Below are 17,306 nucleotides of genomic sequence, written 5' to 3' on the forward strand. Positions count from 1 at the left end.
TTTTCTTTTACATGAAGGCTGTTTTTAATCTTATCACATACTTGTTATATGTTTTCCATAATCAAGGTGGGCTATTAATAGTAATAAGCTATTAATAAACAGCCTCCTAGGAACAGCAGGGAAGGTCTGTGCTTAAATTAGACCCAATCCATGCCAGACACACCACATACATCCCATGTACCTTTGAAAGTAAGACACATTGATGAAAGTTTTCAGTTGTTTCTCTTTTTTGCATTGAGCATGTACCACCATAGAGGTCATCTAGTTTGTAAAGGCCTAGCCAAGGTTTTTCTCATTTTTCTCTTTCTGTTTTTGTTTTATCTCTGTCCATCTCCTCTGCTGCGCTCTGCCATATGGCCACACAGCAAGCAGTGCCTCGTGAGGAGAGAGAGAGAGATCAAGATGTACATGCACACTGTTTCTGGTATGTGTGTGTGTGTATGTGTGTGTGCGTGTGTGTAGAAATTTTTCAGCTGCAGTCTTCACAGAAGCTCACCAAGCGGAGTGCGATCAGCCCGGGAGGCAGCTCTCTCTCCCCCCTTGCTGCACCTGACTACTTTGAGGTGAAAATCTCAGTCATGGCCTGTACCAGCACCTCCTTTAACAGCTCCTCTTCCTCTCCACACTCCTCGCTCTTTGAGGAGGAGCTGGATTAAAGAAAACTTCTGAATGAGAAGAGACGAAGGTAAAAGAGAGAACCCTGCCACATTTCTCAGGTAAGCTGAAAGGATAAATGCCTGGTTTTTAAGATTAGGGTATGAAAAAGAGTGTGAACCAATAGAAACTGCTTAGAATAAAGTCCCACCATAATGTACATTAAGGTTTTTTTGAGATACAAGGTTTTGTTATGATAGTGACAATACACAACTGTAACAGTTTGTGAGCAAAATATGGACAAAATTATAGTCTTAGCATGGATATTACACAAATGTTTACGTGTTTTTGAGCAGACAGGGAGAACTGGTAAACCTACATTTTTCATGCAAATAATTTCTATATGGCTTAAGTGCCATTTAGCCTTTTTTCTAACATTTCCTTGTCTTTCCATGTCAGGTATTTGTTATTGGCTGTAAAAATAATATAATCAAGAATGAGGAGAACTGCACAGCGCAATATTGATCTTGGCATGGATTTATGCAGAAAGCATATGCACCATATTTGTGAGGATTTTCTCTTTTTGTGATGAATTTTCATGATCACAAATTGAGGATTTTGTTTTTGTGAATATGTACAGAGTCTCCATAAAGTGGCATTGTAATACTTCTAACTAATAGTCATTAATAAAAACTCATTTGATTATTACTGCAGGATTCTCCCAAGTGCATCTTTAACTGGGCAGATCAGAACAGACATGTGCAGCCTGTACTATGTGGGTCAACATACAGGTTACAGCACAACAGTGTCTAGGATGTCATCTGTGATTTCTTAAAGGGGAATTCCACCAACTCATTGGTTTGGTGTGAAATGCTCCTATCTAGAGAAACTTTGCAATTTAAGATTGTTCACAGTGGTGGTGATAGGAACCAGATGTCTGAAGAGTTTAATGCCTCTAAAAACTCCATGTAGAAAGTTACTACATGAAAAGGTTTCAAATATGCTGCCTGAAGCCTGAGTTTCAAAAATATTTGGCCTAAAATGTATTTTTTTAATTTGTAGCAGAGAGGTACTTGGATTGGAAGGTTTGAAGGTTGTGAAGCAGAATCGCCTCAAATAAAACTTGTTTTTTTTTCAGATTTACCACTATTTTACCATCATCAGCATTACATATAAAACTCAGAAACCACATGTGAGTTCACTGGCCAATCTGAACAGCAAAATGACCCCTGTGACCCCTGGTTCCTATCACCACTATTAAAGAGTGAAGAAATCTGAGTGGGTATGTTTTTCTATAAAGAACCATTTCGCATCAAACCACTCTGAATGACTTTGTTTACATCTTAATGATTGAACTATGATGAAATTTGGAAAAAATTGTGGAATTCCCCTTAAACCCCTTATATGGTCAGAACCTGCTGGCAGCTCCAGAATACCATTCTTCATTACCAAAACTGGATGAGAATAACTCTTCTAGTTTGATTTCCACTTAGTAACTGAATCAGAAGTATTAGGATGTAAAACGTGTGTGAATTTAAGGGTTGGTCCAGGTAAGCCAAGAGAGGTTCTAGCCTAATGTGACTCACAAGAACCTTGTGGCCCCCTCTTTTTGTCTGTCTTTCTCTCTCTCTCGCTCTCTCTCTCTCTCTCTCTCTGAGTAAATGATGTTTAGCAGGTTTTGGCCATGTTTTGTCTTTTATTTACAACAGCTCTTTACAATCAACAGCAGACAAACGGGTGAACAATTCCGAGTCATAATTCAAATAGAATGAAAAAACAGAAAGGGAAGGGTCAAGTCAGTAGGAATAAACATGCTCAGTATGACTTCACAAAGACATTATGAAACTATTAAGGATTTCTACACAGTCCAGTATTGCAGTGAAATGTGGAACAGGTGATATGAGTGGTGCCATTTACTTAAACGCGCACTATGCAATCACAGGTAATCCACTGCATCAATCTGCAGCTTTGCCTATAAATAGTAACATGTATTATATTGTATCTGCCTCGGGCTTGGATGACTGTCTTGAATTTCCCTGCCAGTCACATTTCTTTGAGTCATATAAGAAAATGGTACATTGTATTACTGTCTGGCTTTGGAGTGAGATTTTGTGGAATTGTATCGATTACGCTGAATTGATGTCCCGTCAGTTGGCTTTCCTTGTCACTGGTATGTTCTGACAAGTAATCCCGTGTCGACTCTTACATAACTGAGCAGAGAACACACATATTGATAATCCTGAGTCCTCCTCTGCCTGCCACTGCCGGGACAATATTAGTCTTTGCAGCTCAGTGGGTGGGGGGCTCAGATCCAGCATGGGGAGACGGAACTGCACATGCTATCTGACAGCACACAAGCAGACTGAAGGCTCCTCCTTGAGTTGACTGCAGGGTTTGGAGTAAGTTGTCAACAAGGGGGAAAGTTTTTTTGGGTCTGGTAGATGCATATAGGCATGGATTCATACAGATCTGGATGCATATGCATGGCCTATGTTTTGAGAAATGGCTTTTTTGGTCTTGTGTGCATGTACATGTATGTGTGTGGACTGTAGGAGATGCGGGGTCAGAAGCCTGATGTGGAGGAGCTGCTGAGGCAGTCTCAGACGGAGCTGCTGTGGATCCAAAGGCAGCTGTCAATGATCGCAGCACGGAACACCAATCATGCTCGGGCCAGAGAAAAGGTGAGCGTGTCTAATCCACACAAACGCACAAACACTTTAATTCTCACTGAATATTTTAATTTCTTGATGTTATACAGTTTGAATCCTCAGACCTACTATTCAGTAATGACTGTAAGTGATTTGGTAACAACCACAAACCTGATATAGAGTTACGAAATAAATGATGCTTTGGAGGAGGTACATCAGGCATGGTCCTCCTTCCAAACATCAGTTAGTTCATAACTCCTATATGACGTTCTATAAATATATTTTCAGTTTCCTATGACATACTTATTGCACCCCACATCCTCCCTATCTTCTCCATGTTTCTCAATCTTATCTTCATCACTCCAGTCCAAAGTTCTCACCCTTCTTGCAGCCATACAATCTCTTTTCATATTAAAATTATACAAACCCAATTCCCAAAACATTGAGATGGTAGGTAAAATGCCAATACAAAAACAGAAAGCAGTGATTTGTAAACTTAATTTGAATTTTGTTCAAATGAAAACAAAGGTGAGATTTTTAATGCTTTACCTTCTGATCTTTTTTGCAAATGCATGCTCTTCATGAGACCTGCAGCAAGTTCCAAAAAAATTAGGACAGGGGCAATTTAAGACAAGAAACATTATGAACAGAAAACATCTTAACCAGAAGATGCAACAGGTGATGCTTGTGCATAAAAAAGCATCCAGGAAAAGTAGAGTCTTTTAGGAGAAAGGATAGTCAAGGCTCGCCATTTAGCCAAAAAATGCATCCATAATTCAGAAATAATGTTCCTCAGTGAGCATTTGCAAGGTATTTCACCCTCTATAATCCTGAGGATTCAGAGAAAAACGACATGCTTCTATAATGAATATAGCCACATGACTTTGGAAATACTTTGGAAATGCAAAGTGGAAGACATATGAACATGAACATTCAGAAACGCTGCCAACTTCTCTGGGCTAAAGCTCATCTGAGATGGAAAGATGCAAAGTGGAATCGGTGCTGTGGTCTGATTAGTCCACCTTTCAAATTGTTTTTGGAAATAATGGACGTTGTCTTCTCTGGACCAAAGAAGAAAAGGACCACGCCAATTGTTACCTACAAAAAGTTTAAAAGCCAGAATCTGTCAAGGTACAGGGATGTGTTAGTACCAATGGCGTGGGTAACTGAAATGCAAAGTGGTGAACATGCTCCTGTCCCAACTTTTTTGGAACACTTTACAGGCATCAAATTACAATAAATAAATAAAAAAACAATAAATTATTTAAGCATTAAATGTGTTGTCTTTGTACTTTTGTTTTCAACTGAATAAAAGTCAAAATTGAAGGTCTGCAAGTGCAGATCATTGCTGTCTGTTTTTTATTTACATTTTTCCTACTGACCTAACCTTTTTGGAAATGGGCTTGTATACCGAAGACGTGCTTTGTGAAAAGATGCTTTGTGACAATGTCCGATGAATTGAACTGAAAAGACATTATCCAAAATCGTAAGTTATGTAGATATGGGTGAAAAACTCATATCTTACAGTCTTAAAAATGAAGGTAATAAAACCAGTAATAAAAGCTTATAGTCACACTTTAGCATTGTGCATACTGCAGGCCTAAAGCATCACACACTTGCATTGCGTGACCTCTAGACGTGGTTTCTGACTCTGTATAGCATACTGTAACCTATAAAAATGGTCAATAGCAACAAAATTCAGGCTTCTAGATGGCTGATTCAACTACTTTACCACTGCAATGTACTTTTGTCCATTCTTATAGATGGCAGTATGTCTACATATTACCACAGAGAATATATTTCACGATGTAATAAGGAGTTTGGGCAGAAGGTGGCACCAGCATACTTGTTAACATTCCACTCACAGCCAACAAACCATCACCTACCAATCAAAGTGGTACCACCAAGGGTGAGTCTCTGTACCATCCAATGAAAGGTGTGGCTCTGTCCTGTGACGAAACAGCGGCTGATGTGGCGAGGGGGGGCAGCAGGTGTGGTTATAGTGTTCTGTCCAATGAGGAACGCGCCTGTGTGTGCTGTGGATCCGGTCCTATCCCCTGAGAATAGACATGGCATCTTAAACTGATGTATTTGTAGAGGAGTGCCCCAGTGGAAGAGAGGATCAGGGAGGTGTGTGAGTGTGCGTATGTGGTGGGGTAGGAGGGGTGGTGGCACTATAGGAGCTGCTAGGGTTGCCAGGCAACAGAAAAGAGGAGATTGTAATGTTCCCCGCAGAATCTTTTTCCTTTTTTTTTTTTAACAAAGCTTTTTTTTTTTTCCTGCACAAAGAGCGACTAATGGCCTGGCAGTACCTGCTGCCCTGTCTAAGTAATCCCTCTTAATACCACTGTGGCCATTCAAATCTCTGATGCACTGTGTGATAAACACTAGAAGTGATCTGAGATTCAGTGGTCTGGTCGAGTGCAGCCCAATGATACATAAACAGTATATATAAGAATGCATATATAGTACATATTATTCATTCTACCAAACTGAATCAAAGGCAGAGTTGAAAACACATTCTGGGCTTTTAACTGACTTGGACTTTGGACTAATTGATTTTGTCACTACCAAAACTTCCAAAACTTAGCAAATGTTTCAGTAATGACTGTTTCGGTAGTGACAATTTTAACTAATTTTTAGCATAACTCAAAAACACTAGCCAATACATAACTAGCAGACATAGTTTGAACAGTCTTATACATATAAAATCATATATTTTTTTAGTAAAACACAAAAACATTTACATAACTGCAGAAAATATGTGTTTCTATAATGACAATTTTTAATGTACACTGATTTTCAGACTTTGGGACACATTTATTTCAAATAATGGGATCTAAGTGCCCACCACGTAGCAGGGACGCAGTCTCACTTCCAGCTGTAAAATGCAATGTGGGTAAAAATAAGATAAACTCTTCGTGTTTAGGTTGTGACATGAAAATATGGGTCAGCATTTATTTATTTAAATTTTTATTAAATTCATAAGTTAAGTTTAAATGAAAACAAAATCTATATATTATTTTTACAGGTTAAAATTTAGGGGTTAGGGTTTGGGACAGCTACCTCCCAATAGAAAGTAGCCTGTAAATGATGATTTTGTATATATTTACCCTGTTATCCTATTAGCTTTATGTTTTTGCATATTGCCAATATACATGGAAAAACTGTATTCTTTAAATATTCAAATGGTTTCTTTACAAACAAGGCACACTGCTTTATATTTAAATTCAATAAAAATACATTTTTCACACTGGTGGGCTCCCCATGTATCACCACCTGTTACGCATTAGCTTGTAACTGTCATGTATAAGAAGTAACATCCGCTTCGCATTCAGTGACAACTGTACAGTGCCATGGGTCATAGACATTTTACATTTTAGATTACACTATCGGGTCAGTTTCCAGGACAGGGACTAAGCCTAGTCCTGGACTACACAGCACTCTTAATGGAAATTCTCCATTGAAAGAAAAAAGTAGTCCAGGACACAGGCATAACCCCTGTCTGGGAAACTGACTCTATATAAAACTTTTAAAGTTTTAAAAGAAAAATAAGAAGCTGTTTAAAAACACATTTTCTCTTAGGCTGAGGGTTTACAGAGTAGGGAGTTTTTGGTGGGCCACATCAAACATGTTAGGAGTCTGGCCCAAGCACTCTTATTAATGTAGTGTGCACTCTCAGAAAAAAAGGCACTAAACTGTCACTGGGGTGGTACCCTCAAGGGTACATCTCAGTACCTTTAGTCAGGGGACACCATAATCCACTGGAATCATATTTTCATATCATAAGTATGTATTGACTCCACACACCCCGTCTCGTCTCCAGGCTTTTTATTTTATTGTTTTGTTTTAAAACTTTAGGTTATGAAAAGGTACAAATACATACTTTTCAACTGGAAAAACTTACTTAAGGTGCACAATTGGTCCTTAAAACCACTGTTGTACCTTTGAGGGTACATTTACATTGTTTGTACCTTGATGAACAAAAAACGTACCTGCACAGTCCATTCATTTCTAACAGTGTGGTGTGCTCGCCCAGATGGGGAATCCACTACTTTACACCAGCAGATTTAGGCCATAACAACACAGCATCTCTCACACATACAATATGAACAAATATGAGCACACTGCCTGTGTCAACACTAGGGTAACAGAGTAACACAGTTTAAAGGGCCCATGTCCTACATTTTTCTTGCATTTCATACCTCCGCCCTGAGGTCCAATTATAATCACAATTTTTACATGACCACTGTCCAACCTCTCCTTCTCCCCTAGAATTAAACGGGCTGATTTTGTTTCTGTGCCTTTAAGGCTGATATATGAAAATTACCCATGTTGCGATTGGCTGCTCTGTATTGTGCTTGGGCAGAGTTAAAGTGCTGTAGGCTAAATAGGCAGATATATGTAAACGTGTTGGTTTATCTTGACAACACAGAAACAGTGAATTCAAAATGGGCTATTTTTGCAGCTACATATAGAGCGTATGACCTGGGGAGTGAGCAGTGAAACTTTAGCAATGTCTATGTGTTACATTTAACTTTTTAATGTTAAAATGTGAGAAAGGTGAAGTTTTCCATGATATAGGCCCTTTAAAAGTAACACAAATTGTACTATGTTGTCTAAAATGACTGCCCGCAACATTAAGCTACATGGTAACCATGGTAAACATGGCAATGAAGACCTGGACGTGGTTTGAGAGAAGGTTTGGGGTCTATTTACGGAAAAGATTTGGGTGACTATTGATTTCTATTGCTTCTTAGCAACATTAGCCTAATGGCGACAGCGCACAACCAAAGAAGCAACATTTGGAAACAAAAATGTCTTAGCTGATTGACTACATCTAGGGTAAGCGAAGAAATGGTGAATATGATTTGTCGCCGAACTGTTTCTTTAACTGGACACACGGGGGTGTTTAAAAAACACTCCCTCCAGGTTAGAAAAAGCTGGGGCTGAGAGGGGGGAGAAACGGAAGAAGGGGGTAAGTGAAGGAGAAAAGGCAAGAGTAGACGGAGACATGATGAACATGAGAATCGTTCATTTGCGTGTATTTGTGTCCTGGAGCTTTGCTGTGCGCTGTGTAGAAGGACGGTCAGATGATTAAACAGTCCAGTCCAGGAACGAGTCTGAGTAAAGAAAACGTTTACTCATCAGTGATATGAGTGCTCGCCTCCAGCGCGAGCGCGCAGGGCAGGAGACGGGGAGGGGGCGTGTGTGTGTGTGTGTGTGTGTGTGTGCATTGAGTATGAGAAAGTGAGCATGCGCGTGAGCCGGGGTGTGCGTGTGCAGGAGAGAGAGTGTGAGAGAGAGAGTGAGAGAGAGAGAGAGATTCCATGCTTTGGCTCTCCCAGCCCAGAGATGTTCTCACTGAGTGATCTCCAGCTGTAAGACTAGCTGCAGCAGTGGGCTGGGGGGCACACGCACACCACAGACGTGTCGTCATTGCCACAGTCCTGGCAGCTGGTGGTGTGATGATGTGAGAGGATAAAGGGAGAAGAGAAGACGGGAAGAAGGGAAGCTGTTGCCTTCTTGGAGGTACAGTACCGCACACACACGCTGACAGTGCTGTTAACACGGTTAAAACGCGGAGGCGGTGAGCATGTGCTTGAATGTGAATGATGCTGTTGCTGCTTTAGTGTGTGTGTGTGTGTGTGTGTGTGTGTGTGTGTGTGTGTGATGCTGAGCGGTTGCGATGACGCGCGGTTGCCCCTCCTTAGCTTCTGGCACACACACACACACAGACACACACGCACACACACACTCACACACACACACACACTCAACTCTAGCTTGATTCAGACTGAGTGTGTGGCTTTTGTAATGCTGCAGTGGCTTGAGGTGAGCAGTGTGAGCTGTTTAAATCAGAAGAAGGTGCTGGTCCATGCTAATTCACTGGGAGCAGCTCTATGTGTGTGTGAGGGCGAGAGAGCAACAGAGTAAAGAGAGAATCAATGAGTGAGAGAGATAATGTGGGCACTCCAGGCAATATTTGTGTAACTGGTCAAGGTCACGCTCGGCCATCCAGGTGCTATAATCAAGACTGGCATGCTACACATTGTGAACGTGTGTGTTGGTGGACTGAGGCCATGTTTCACAGTTACTGCAGTCTCTCCGTTCCCAGGATGGCAAACACCCAGCAGGAGTGACAAGTCTCCACTCACTTCATTTACAAAAAATGAGGCACAGTTAAAGGAATACTCCAGCTTTTTTACAACCTGGGCTCTGTCTCATGCGTCTGTTACAGAATGGTGAACGCTAGGGCTTCAATTTGTGCGATAAATGTAAAATGTGATGAAAAATCAACTCTACGATCATGCTCATTTCTGCTAGCACCCCTGTGGGATTCTAGGTAACATTTTTCAGCCATGCTAGATAAAATCTGGATATTCGAAGCTTGTAAAATACTTCCAGAGGCCAAAAGGCCCAGAGTGACCTTTTTTCATGAAAATTGGTCCCACTTGTTGGACATTAAAATGTGATTGGTTGATTCTTTTGTCACTTACTAATTATGCTCAGGGGTGAATTTAGCGATTCTGGGGTCCTACTTGAAACACAGGAATGGGGCGGGGGGGCCTGAATGCACGTTTAAATTAGTGATGCAGCCGTGTACACTACAAGAAATGCTATCTTGTTATTATTATCTCACTATATTGGCATTGGATTATTTTGCTCATTTTAGGAAAGATACCTGAAACAAGCAAAATTATCTGCCAATATAGTGAGATAATTTGGTACAGAGTAATGGAGAAGTAAAGTAATGAGTAACAAGATTACTTTTTTCCCAGGAAGTAATAAGTAATGCAATCCCATTACGTATTCATATAAGTAATTAGTTGTAATTTTTTGAGTAATTACCACAACACTGGAGCTATCTATACTAACATTACGGTGGGGATTATGTCTGGTCTGTGCAGCACTCTATCTTTGGGAGTGTAGCAATAAACTTTTTGCTTTCCTCCCTCTTTTTGCATTTCTCTGCTGCACTTGGCTGATTTTATTTGATATTCTTTCTCAACACTTCAGGAAATCACACCAAAGGACCTCCTCTCCATAATGTACATTATCACTTAATTGTCTTTTTCATATTAGTCAGTCTTTACGCAGTTGTGTCAGCACATAACAATATGCAATAGTCCATTATAACCCTGACCAGGGAGTTGGGCTACATTAAAATGACTGAAAATAACATAACAGCTATTTCCAACACACACACACACACACACACACACACACACACGTATACAAATACACACACACACATATATATATATATATCAACATGTACACTATTTTAATGGGTCCCTTGGCTCATGGTTGCCCTCAGTGGCTGCCTACCTTCCCCTAATGCAGAGACCCTACTTGATTATTCTAGTGGTTGATCCGACACATTAGGCAGTTCTAACCAGTGGGAGATAACTTTGCTGTATCTAGCTAGATACTAGGGATGTGCATTGCGACTATTTTTCATATTTGAGTGTCTGTAAGGGTTAATAAATGGATTATTGGTTAACTGCATGGAAGAGGAAAAAACAACCCTTTGTAACCCTTTAGTCTCCAACCAAAATATAACAATAAAACAAGAGTATTACTACAACTTGTGCAGAGTTTAAATACAAGTATGATAATTATATTAAACAAAAATTAACAAAACATTACAGACATGTATTTTTTAATTTTACAGAATCCATTAGGCCTTCTCTGGCCTAGAGAGCCTTGAGGGTTTCCCCACTGCTGTAGCATATGGTCGATTACCACTGATTTCCCTGTATTTAGTAAAAGAACCTAAAACCCGTTAACTCAAAAAAGACTTTAAGAAACCAGTGAGCCTGAGTCACTTTCCATTAGATTCTTTTAGAAGTAGTTTTTGAATCTTTCCTGCTATTTTCTATGTACAGGAAAATGCTTAGAAACGATTGTGCATGGTAAACAGCCTTATGCTACAGATACAAACGATAGAGATCAGGTTGAAAAGTGCCGGAGTATCCCTTTAAGTCTTTCTCGAAAGCAGTGTGCTATTAGGGTGTCAGTTATCGGGGTGATTCATTGACTGATTGTTTGATTGATTAGCTCGCACCTTAAAGGCTATACGGCTTTCTCAGTTGCTCTTAACTGGTTGAATTATTAGCCGATGGATGTCTTGAGCTGTGCGATTAGCTGCACGTTCCAGCAGCTCCATTGGCCGGCTCCCAGGCCTTTTTGCTGGTTGGTGGGGTGGCAGTTTGACTGGCTCTCTGTGGTGATGTAGCATAGCATGATTGCCAGCTGGAAGGCTGACAGCCACACAGCCTTGTGACTGTTTGTAGTAGTGTGCAGCACTGTGTTTGTTGGGATTATGGAAGATTCTTGCAAGATCAACAGACACACACATACACACATGTCCATGATCCAAGAGTATATCAATCTGTTGTCTATCCAGTGTTGGTAGTCTGGGTTTGGAAATAGATCAGTGCCAATATGGTGCACAAAAATAACTTATATAAATTATAAAAAAATGTATATAATTTACAGTGTGTGTACACTTACTTTGTATTTGCACTCACGGGCCAATTTGATCAGGTACACCTACCAAAGGTGTACTTTATAGGTATACGATTACTGACTGTAACTCATATGTTGCTGCAGTTTTCCCCCTTCTACCCTGTCCATAAAAGGAAAGGGACAACCATAGAATGACCGCTGCCCAGATTTTATATGGATGGTGGACCATTCTCAGCACAGCAGTGACCCCAACATGGTGGAATGTTATGAGTGTGTGTTACTCTCATATGGATGTATCAGGCACAGCAGTGTTTCTGAGGAGTTTTAACTAAATATACAATGATTGACCACTCTGTTAAAAACACCTACATGTTGGTACATCCTGTGGATGAACAGTTAGATACTGAAGCTTAGTGGGGACGATATTACTTCACATAACATCACAGAATGCTTTTCTGAGCATATTGTAGATATCGTCAGTACTTAATGAGCACTGAACAACTGCATGTTTCTTTACAAAATAATTAGTGCAATGCAGTATCTGAAATGTTGAATAAAAATAATTGTATTCATAGTTTTTGATAGTAATTTTTAATTGTAGCTCTTTTTAAACTGTCTTGGTATGATATTATTATATTTTTTGCTGTATCACCCTGTACTATAGCTTATCTTTTCCCATTTGTGTTAGCCATCCTCTAGCTTCATCAGTGGTTGGTTTCTGACTATAATGGTTGTTTTCTGACCACTATTAGCTGGATATTTTGGTTCATATGCTGTTCTCAAGCCAGCAGCGATACTGAGGTTCGCAAGAACCCCAGCAATACTGCCATGCCTGATACACTCATACCTCAGTATCTGGTCAGTGGTGGTCCTATGGTGCTCCCTTTCCACTGATGGACACAGTAGTGGATGGCTTTGTAAATTGTGTAGTTACAGGTGAATCACAGCCACAAACTTACAAAGTGCAGCTAAATGGTGGGTGAAGCTGGTAATGTGGCCAAAAAGTGTAGGCCTGAGCGTTTGTCTGCCAATTAATTAAGTGGACTTAACCTTGTCTTGATTCACTAGATCACAGAGTTGCTTACATATGATGATAGTTTTTTTCCCCAAGGCTGGATAACTGGATAAAAGTCTCTTTTTTCAAAAAGCTTTGGTGTGTAGTTGTATGTGGACGTCCTGCCGTGAACGGGGAGTAATGGACAAAGGGAAAATATCTGTCAAAGACATGGTTGGAGAAGAATGACAGAAACGAAGTACAGGGAGTGAGGTCAAGCTTGGCAGGAGAGCATAGTGAGTAAAAGCTGTCCAAGTGGAAGAGTACAGTTGCCATTGTCTATGCTTAGATCTTACATTTACTGTCACTGGAGCTTGAAGGACCTGGCTGTGGTTAAATGTTGCTTTTTGTGGTTCAGCAGCCACATCTGACCCCAGTCTGGATTTGAAGCTGAACAGTGGCTCTGATTACTACTCGTTGCTTCTTTTCATGTGATTATAAGAAACCCTCACCTGCTGTATGATCACCATAACCTAAGGGCAGCATTTTCAGTACATTGCTGGATAACAGAAGTGCAGTCAAAGGGTTGGAGGGGAAAGTGTAAGAGACATCTCCAGCGAAGGGGAAGGTAATGGGAGCAGGCAGTAGCGCTCCCCTGAGTCATCCGTCCGCACATGATGAGCTCACAGCCAACACTGTATGGCTACTTCTCAGTGCTATTACAAAAGGCACTTTCAGGATTATAGAGCTTCCTGTGCTGCTGCAGTGTTCAGGCCTTAGTATGAATCCTTATTAGCCTGAAATGTGCCCAGGTCACTTACTCTCATATACTGGGAAGCTTTCTCTCTGGTATTCCTATTCAAAAAGTGATGGCTTTGTCAAATCAGTTCTCTGATAAATAAAATTGGTTGGAAATTGTATAAGTGCTCTTTTTGGACTGTCAGAAAGCAATGAGCAGTAAATTGTAAAATAAGCCTATTTGAATAGACTTGTACTGCCTTTGATATTGAATTTTACCAATTTAATAACAAGGGCAGGACAGGTGCTTTCAAATAGGTCTGCATTCTGACCAGTTGTGAATGTTTAACCCTTGAATGTAGGGCTGGGACCACTTGAAAATATTGATAATGGCCATAAAATCAATAAGTAGAATCGATAGGGTTTTTCTTTCCATTTTGTATGCATGAGCACTGTGCATGCTGAGCCTGGATTTACTTCATTTACGCAGCAGGGATTTGACCAGAGAAACGGCATCATCAGAAACAGTATTTTGTGTTCTTAATTATAGTTTAATGTTTCGTTGTTGTGAGGTCTTTTCATACGTGAGGTCTTTTTATACACAAGTTTTAAGGCTTTAACACACTGAAACCTTCACATCAAGTCAAATGTGCTTTTTTTTAATTTAACACTACAAGAAGACACAGAAGAAGAAGAAATGGATTTGTTGAGAAGTAACAACGAGTGCGTTTACATGCACCCAATAATCCGATCATAATCAGATTTCTGCAGTTATCTGATTATTCAAATGGTCATGTAAACAGTATACTCCGATTTATTAGATCGGAGTAAGGTCTAGAAATCTGAATAAGAAATCAGACAAAAAAGAGCTGGATTTTAGCTCAGCAATCAGATTTCAGCGCTTGTAAACTCTTACTCCGATTTCTTTCAGATTTCTTAGTCTGTGCATGTGTGAAACAGAAGGCAGTATTGGAAATAAGCAAGCAGCGTTGCCACGACATGGCAGCAAAACACATTTGGAGCGACGCTGACGCCAACTACATTCTTGATGAAATGAAGGATTTAAATATCTTTCGTCTTCTAGATGATGTATGTTCATATTTTCAGGTAAAGTGGCACAGTGTTTTTTTTTTAAATAAATCGCCATGGCATGAAGTTACAAAACAGTACAACAATGCTGTGTGTGTATTGGACTTCAACGCTGTTCTTCAGCTTTGAGCTCACGATCAGACTTCATCCATCAGCTCTGAAAGATGGCATAAGTGTTTATGTTTACTCTTTCAAACATGTATTTGTTTGGCTGTAAAACTTGGACTTTGTAAAACAAGGCTACAGAACCTGCCTTAAGCTTGATCCAGAGTAAATTTACATTGGGTCCTGGGGTAATTTCCTCTTTCACAGGTTCAACCATGTCAGTGTTTTTCTCTTCTCTGAGAAAATTAATTTTAGTGCCATTTGGATCCACATGCCCATGATTTTCTAAACAGATTTCTCCTTGTGTTGGAAAATATAGGTTTTTGACTGCTGCTGTTGTTTGTATTTAGTCTCCTAGTGTGCACATATATCTTTTACACTTCCTAAATCAGAAAACAATAGATGCTTTGGAAGAGTTTCTCAACCATTTACTTGGTAGCACTCTTTGTCCAGCCTCTCTACGCTGTAGATCACAGATCCCTCAGGCTGATTAAAGGTGCGATTATAACAGCATAGGACTTTCACAGTCATAAGATTTTAGCTGACGGTTAATTGGCAAGTAAATAATTGTGATTAACAATTTAATTGTCTTTTCTCGTTCATTGTTTTTAACTACACCGTTAGAAATAATGACACTGTGCAGGTGCATTTTTTGTTCATCAAGGTACAAACAATGCAAATGTTCCTTCATGCAACAGTACAACAGTGGATTTAAGATCCAGTTGTGCACCTTAAATAAGTTTTTTCAAGGTGAAAAGTAAGCATTTGTATCTTTTCATAACCTGATGTTTTAAAACAGAACAATAATATAAAAGGCCTGGAGACGAGACGGGGTGTGTGGAGTCAATACAACGTAGAAAATATAATTTCAGTGGATTATGGTACAATTATGTTCCCTTTCTAAATGTACTGAGATGTACCCTTGAAGGTACCACCCCAGTGACAAGATGGAAACTGCCCTGGTCACCGTTTCATACCTTTGCTTCTGAGAGTGGATTAAAAACATACAAGCCTAAAGTGCTAACACTGACTGTACCATCGAATCAAAAGTATGTGCACAATCACACAAATGTCCGAGAGTTTTACCATTGAGGATACATGTAGACATTTTATATGTCCTTCTGATTAACTCATATCTGAATATGGCTCTAGATATAGATATATACACAGATCATTTGTAACTGCAAAAGATGTTTCAAATAATGAATAATGAAAATTTAATAATGATTTTGTTCCAGTTTAGATTTTTTTGAAAATCAGCCCCCCTTTTGAATGCAAGGGTGTTTTTCTAACTGTTTGTACATTCATTGGGTTACAAAATGATCTGCAAACTTCAATGAAAGTGAAAAATTCTCAAAGCGTTTTGTTGACAACAGAAGGATAACATAATAAAATGTAGTTTGTTATATTTTGGTATTTTATTCCTCTCTGAAAAAAAATTGATGAAATGGAGGTCAATAATCACTAGGAATGCATTTATGACTTAATAGTGTCTCGTATAAGCATCAATCATCAATCTAATATATGACAGATGAAGAGAAAGAGTTTGCTACTTGAATAGCTTGTGAACAACTAATCAACTAAAGCTGAAGATGCCTCAGGTAACCACAAACTAGATCTGACTTGCTTGGACCAATTAGTCTCGGTTATAAGAGACTGGTTGATGCTATCTGTTCTTTTTAGCAGTGTGAGTCTTATTTTTCACACATCTCTCTATGATCTATTAAAAAAGAAGTTGAAAGGCGTGAGAGCTCTCTTTGTGAAGGCCTCCTGGCAGCGTTTGACACTACTGCATAGTAGTCATTAATAAATGATCAGTAATGGACATGGGTGGAAAGACGGACTGGTTTGCCAGCGCAACACTCCCAAAGCTCAGCTCACAGCTTCGGTTTGATTACAGCACTCCCACGCTGGTATTTCTGGCAGTACCGCAGTGCTGGCAGCCATCAGGACACAGCAGCAAGTGCTTGCTACACTGAATCTGGCTCTGCATGTGTTAAGCCTTATGTGTTAGCGATAAAACGTAAAGAACCCATCACAGGGTGTTTCTCCTGAGCATTGATTTTTTTTGCCTGATTGCTGCTGTTCTCTTTGTTTTTACTCTATAAGTTGTAGATGAGCACCCAACCCCCCTAACCCCCTTCAGAGCTCCCTCAATGGCTCTATGCCTACCAGTTGTGCCTCTTACAGGAACATGTTCATTTAGCTCTTATTGATGCATTTCTGCTTGACTTCCTCAGTACTGAATACATTTCCCTTCGTTTTTCTTCTGTTTTTCCCCTCAGCTGAAACATGACGTCCTTCCCTTGCACCTGTCCACTCATTCGGCTCACAACGTGAACCGTTTCCGCCTGCTGGAGGAGAAGAACAGAGCCCTAAAGCTAGAGGTGGCCGCTTTGAAGCAGCAGAAGCAGCACTACAGATCTCTGGTGAGTTTGCAGGTCTTAATGTCGTGCGTGTTGCAGTCCTGGTCTGGGCATTGTGGGCGGAGCATGGATAGGTCAGGTAGAACTGACAAGTCACATGAACCAGTGTGAATGGAGGAAAACAGTCTGAACCAGTGTGAATGGAGGGGAACAGTCTGAACCAGTGTGAATGGAGGGGAACAGTCTGAACCAGTGTGAATGGAGGGGAACAGTCTGAACCAGTGTGAATGAAGGAAA

At 40.0% G+C, this 17,306-nt stretch overlaps 1 protein-coding gene across 1 annotated transcript in view; it reads left to right on the plus strand.

Moving 5' to 3' along the window:
- Positions 1–8,528: 8,528 nt before the first annotated feature.
- si:ch73-287m6.1 (RIMS-binding protein 2) overlaps positions 8,529–17,306 on the plus strand; it is an 80,523-nt gene continuing 71,745 nt past the window's right edge. The window contains exons 1-2 of the mRNA XM_036588610.1: positions 8,529–8,774; positions 16,929–17,072. The gene's annotated coding sequence lies outside the window, so the exon portion shown is untranslated. The remainder of the gene's footprint in view (positions 8,775–16,928; positions 17,073–17,306) is intronic.

Source organism: Colossoma macropomum, unplaced genomic scaffold (assembly GCF_904425465.1).
Source record: "Colossoma macropomum unplaced genomic scaffold, Colossoma_macropomum, whole genome shotgun sequence".
Taxonomy (NCBI): Eukaryota; Metazoa; Chordata; class Actinopteri; order Characiformes; family Serrasalmidae; genus Colossoma; species Colossoma macropomum.